Genomic DNA, 5,053 nt, shown 5'->3' with positions numbered 1-5,053 from the left:
TGGGGAGATGAGTTTTGCGAAGGAAGAAGGTTAGCTTGTTAACATACTACTTCCGCAGCCTGTCTGGTGGCAAAAACCAATGGAGGGCACTAATGACAGGCACGAAGCCTGCAGAAAAGCGTTAGGTAATAAGCCTCCGGGAGTGAACGGATCCACGCGTGAGAAGCGTTGCCTCCCACGTCATGATGGAGGGGCTGGATCTTAACCCGGCGCTTAGACACATGGCGTTTTCTTACGCCCCGGTTTTCGCTCTTGAAAGTTGCTAGGCAAAGCGTTTTCGGTTATTCTGCTCTGCGATGAGAAAGCTAAAAGAAGAGGAAGAAAAAAAAAAAAAGATCTAAAGTGAGGAGTGTCGTGGGAGGTCCTGAAAGTTAAGTTCTGCCTGCAGGTGTCTGAATGTACGCCTTCGCCTTCAGACGAATATAGCTGCAGGTAAATGGCACAGCCTTAAACGGCTGGTGGTGCAGAAGAAACGGTTCTGAGTGGGTCAGTAGTTTATCCAAACAAATAGTTAAAGAACATGGGGGAGGGGGTAGAACAATGCCACTCGTTAATTTAATAACGTTTCATTAAAAAAATTTTATGTTTATTTTATTTTTGAAAGAGACGGAACATGAGCGGGGGAAGGGCAGAGAGAGAGGGAGACACAGAATCCGCAGCAGGCTCCAGGCTCGGAGCTGTCAGCACAGGGCCGGATGTGGGGCTGGAACCCACAAACAGTGAGTTCATGACCTGAGCCCAAGTCGGGCGCTTAACCAACTGAGCCATCAAGGCGCCCCAACAATTTAACAAACCCAGTATATACCCATGTCTAACAGGAGTAGTTCTAAAACTATTAGTTTATGACCATGGAGCTCTAAGGGAGCTGAGGGACTTTTCCAAGACAAGTCTGTGCCGCTGATATCCTTGTATCATAGCCCCTGGTGCAGTGTTGCCCATCATTCATTCACTCAAGGGATGTTTGACGCCCACTGTGTGCAAAGCACAGGGCAAAGGATTGCGCTGTGAACAAGGCACTACCCTTGTCCCCCACTCCACGTCCTTGAGGCAGAAATGGAAGAAAGCCAGCAGTCAGAAGGATGTGGCACTCAGCAAGTCTACGGGGACTGGGGTGCGAGAGTCTGGCTCAGAAGCACCCAAGAGCCCTTCACCAGAGTATTTTGTTATGGCGAGAGATGAGAATGAAGGAAAGAGTCTCCCGATTCAGACTCTGGTAAGCCTTGCCAAGGAGCTGGACTTCTCTTTGAATGGGATTTGGGGTCCCCGGAGGATGTTAAACTGGGGAGTGACAGACTCAACATGTGCACCCAGAAGACCTCTCTGGCAGGAATGTTGGGCGTAAAGGGTAAAGGTAGGAGGTCAGAGAGCCAACTGGGATCTGGGGTCCAAGGTGTGTGCTGGTGAGGCGTCTCCATGGCAAGAACAGGAGGAAGGATCACAAATACCCGGAGGTAGACTTGCACAGGCAGGAGACAGCCACAGTAAGGCTCACGCCCACGTTTGTAGCTTGGACAACACGGTGGCAAGAAAGGGACACAAGCAGAGAAGCGGTTTTCCAGGGAACACGATTGCAGTCGTGGGGCCCACTGAGTTTGAGCTGTGTCTGCAACACGCTGATAGAGGTGTCTTCGCTGGCATGGAAATCCAGACCTGACATTCAGGATAGAGTGTCAACGTATTTCAGGTTAGGTATTCATCAGGTCATTTTGAGTTTGAGGGACACCCGAGAAGCTGCCTAGTGACCTTGAAATCCCAGTCACCAGAGTCACTGGGATCAGCACCGTTGCCTGACCCACGTGTTCCTCCCTGGCCATTGAACTGGGTTTCCTTTGCCCCCACTAGGGGGCCATCCCACAACCAATGTCAGTCAGCAGTTAGTTTATGGGACAGTCACAGGGGACGTTAGGTATGGCACAGTGTCCTGGCTGCTGTGGCATTTACAGAAACACTAGAGATAGATGTAGCCCCTCTCAAAAAAAAAAAAAAAAAAAAAAGGGGATTCAAAAGCCGCTATCAATGAGATACAGAGATTGTGTACACCTTCATCCTCGTGTGTGCGCGCGTGTGTGTGTGCACGTGTGCCGGGGGTTACCTCTTCTGAGTGCCCCCATCTTCTATGTTCATCAGGGCGCTGCCCATATCACAGAAAAACCTCTCTTCTTCAGACCCTGACCCTTCTGGACACGTTTCTGCGATGGCCTTTAGTAACCTAGAAATGCTTTTCCCACGTCTGCCTTCCCCGGAGGATGGATTGCTTCAGTTAGGCCCTTGAGGTCTCTGGAGGAGCAGAGAGGGCCCCAGAGGATCTAGTTTTCCGGCTGCCCTGCCGCCACCAGCCATCGACCCGCAGAGAGGCCTGCTGCTTCACTCTGGAGAGCAGAAGGGGTGCGTAAAAGCAGGGCAGAGAGAAGGCCCTTGGTTCAGAATCAGAGCTGCCCCTTTCGTACCTCCACTTTTAGAAGCTCTTGTCTTCAGGGATGCCTATGACACAGCGGCCCTGCCCTCACGTTCTCCTCTGATGCCAGTCCCAACCCGGCCGTGTCTGCCACGCTGCAGTTTTGATCTCCTCGACCCAGAAAGCCCCTTCTCTTGGCTCGCTGGACACCAGCCCCGGTGGCTTCGGTCCTGCCCCGCTGGGCTGTCTGAGCACCGAGGTGGTCTCGTACATTTGAATTTTCGGCTGAGCCTCCCGAGGCAGCAATCACGTCCTAGGCACCCTGTGTTTCCCAGGGCCTACCGTTTGTTCACAGATCCCACTGCTGCTGTGGTCTAGCCCCGCCTCTCAGACTGTTCTCTTTCCTCCTGCTGCTCTCATTGGCCGTCCTCCCCCAGAGCTTGGGACGTGCTGGCAACCCCCTCCAACGTGTCCATGTCACCAGCCCTCCCCCCGCCCCCCTTCTGCTGGCGGGGTAGTCGGGGGAGGTGCCTAGGGCCTGGGCTGGATAGTAACTTCTTCAGGGCCACCCCTGACACCTCCCCACTGTAGAAGTTCAACTCATTTACTCACCCCCCCCACCCCTTTTCCTGACTTGATTTCCACTGACACGTCATTAAAGAACTCATTTCTTATTGAAGTTGGACCTATTTATTCACTCACTACACATTTGCCTGCAGATTTGGCGTGGAGCCATAGGGAGTAAATATAAGTTGGCTTGCATTGAAATGAAATACCCACGTATGTGCCCATGTGGAGTGCCGACCACGGTGCCGGGTGCATGGCAGGCGCTTGGTAAGTGTAGGTGCCACCGAATGGGCAACGGTTTGATGCGAAGCGCTATTCAGTTTCAAGGACCCAACGACACCCCCCAAAACAGCACCTCTAGGCTCAAGGGCACCCAGAGAGCTCTGTTAAATGAAGTAAAGCCTTTTGCTTGGCTCTTGAAGAGCCTTGAAAAGTGCCACGAGCCAGTCTGTCCCCCTAGCTGGTCCCACTAGCCACCCAATCCTGCAGCGCATGTCTGGGGTCCTCCCCCCCGGGACACGAAAAGGTGAACCATCTAGGAAGGTTTGGAAACCATCAAGTTTCACGGGTGGTTCTAAAACCATCTATGAACGTTCTAGAAAAAGTGTTCAAAATATTTTAATGAATTTCACATCCAAGGTATCAAAGAAAAAGGGAAACACAACACAAAATATAATTTCATTTTCATGTAACTAGGGTGAAATACAGTCCCTTTCTTTTTCCCTCTTAAATCCCCAAGTCCAGCGAAAGAGATAAGGCAGGATGGAAATAACCCGAGATGAAGACAAGGCTACCATAAGACTATTAGAGACCCCGGGTTAGGAGGTTTGGGAGAGAGGAGGGAATGTTCAGCGGCTGCCAGGGAGCAGAGAGCTTGCTGGAAGGCAAGGTGTTGATAAGTAGCTGCAGGCCGCTCAAGTGTTGAGTTTGAGTTCTTGTCCTAAGTTGTGGGTTATTGGTTTTAACAGGCAGGAAACATGGCCCCGTCACGAAGTTCTAGCTGGAAATAAACTAATGAAAGATGTGTGTAGAGAGGCATGCGGCGGTCAAGCAAGCGGGAGGGAGCGAACAAAGCACGCTGGGGCTGATATTCTGGGAGCTGTCCCCATTCCCCCACCTCACTCAAGCCCTCTAAACAGATGGTTCTTAAAACAGGGGTGATTTTGTTCCCCAGGGGACACCTGGCAATGTCTAGACAGTTTTGTTTGTCACAGCTGGGTGGAGGGTGCGACTAGCACCTAGTGATTAGAGGCCAGGGAGGCTCTTGAACACCCTCCAGCGCACAGAGCAGCTTCCACAAGAAAGCACGCTCCCATCCCAAATGTCAACAGCGCCGAGGTGGAGAAACCCCGGTCTAAACCCACGTAAAACGGATATGGCACAACCCACCCTTTCCCCTTCGTGGTTACTGTGAGCGCCGCAGAAGGTGATGGGTACGAAAGCCAGAACTTCATTTAAGAAGAAATTGTCGGGGCGCCTGGGTGGCACAGTCGGTTAAGCGTCCGACTTCAGCCAGGTCACGATCTCGCGGTCCGTGAGTTCGAGCCCCGCGTCGGGCTCTGGGCTGATGGCTCAGAGCCTGGAGCTGTTTCCGATTCTGTGTCTCCCTCTCTCTCTGCCCCTCCCCCGTTCATGCTCTGTCTCTATCCCAGAAATAAATGTAAAAAAAAAAAAAAAAAAAGAAGAAATTGTCCATCTGGGTGGAACTCTACAGTTTGCTGAATGCACCACACGCACACACGCGCACACACACGCACACACCACACATGTCATCCTCTTTCTGCCACAGAAAACCCAGAGAGAGAACAGCTCCACCGTGCCTTAGAAAGATGAGAACACCATGCTGATATGCAGTGAACGGAATTCCCTTCCAGGCAGCGACCCCATCCTGGGAGACGGGCGCAAACCACTGTCCGCGTTAAAGCTGAAAGGTGATGTCACCACCTTTCCAGAAACAATTAGGAGTTGTTACAAAGTACACAGAACTTGAAATTTGCTACGTTAACCATTGAAATGTACAGGTGAGTGCTGTTAAGTATATTCACACGTGCACATCCAGACTTTGTTCATCTTGCAAAACGGAAACCACTC

At 51.6% G+C, this 5,053-nt stretch overlaps 1 long non-coding RNA gene across 1 annotated transcript; it reads left to right on the top strand.

Annotated features, from left to right (window-relative positions):
• The first annotated feature begins 6 nt into the window (after positions 1-6).
• LOC121032299 (uncharacterized) lies at positions 7-3,074 on the top strand. The gene is made up of 2 exons (XR_005791205.1): positions 7-432; positions 1,052-3,074. It is a non-coding gene; the product is annotated as an uncharacterized LOC121032299 (long non-coding RNA).
• Positions 3,075-5,053: the final 1,979 nt, after the last annotated feature.

Source organism: Herpailurus yagouaroundi, unplaced genomic scaffold, assembly GCF_014898765.1.
Source record: "Herpailurus yagouaroundi ecotype Mexico unplaced genomic scaffold, PumYag 141, whole genome shotgun sequence".
Taxonomy (NCBI): domain Eukaryota; kingdom Metazoa; phylum Chordata; class Mammalia; order Carnivora; family Felidae; genus Herpailurus; species Herpailurus yagouaroundi.
This window is presented reverse-complemented; position numbering and strand designations above follow the sequence as displayed.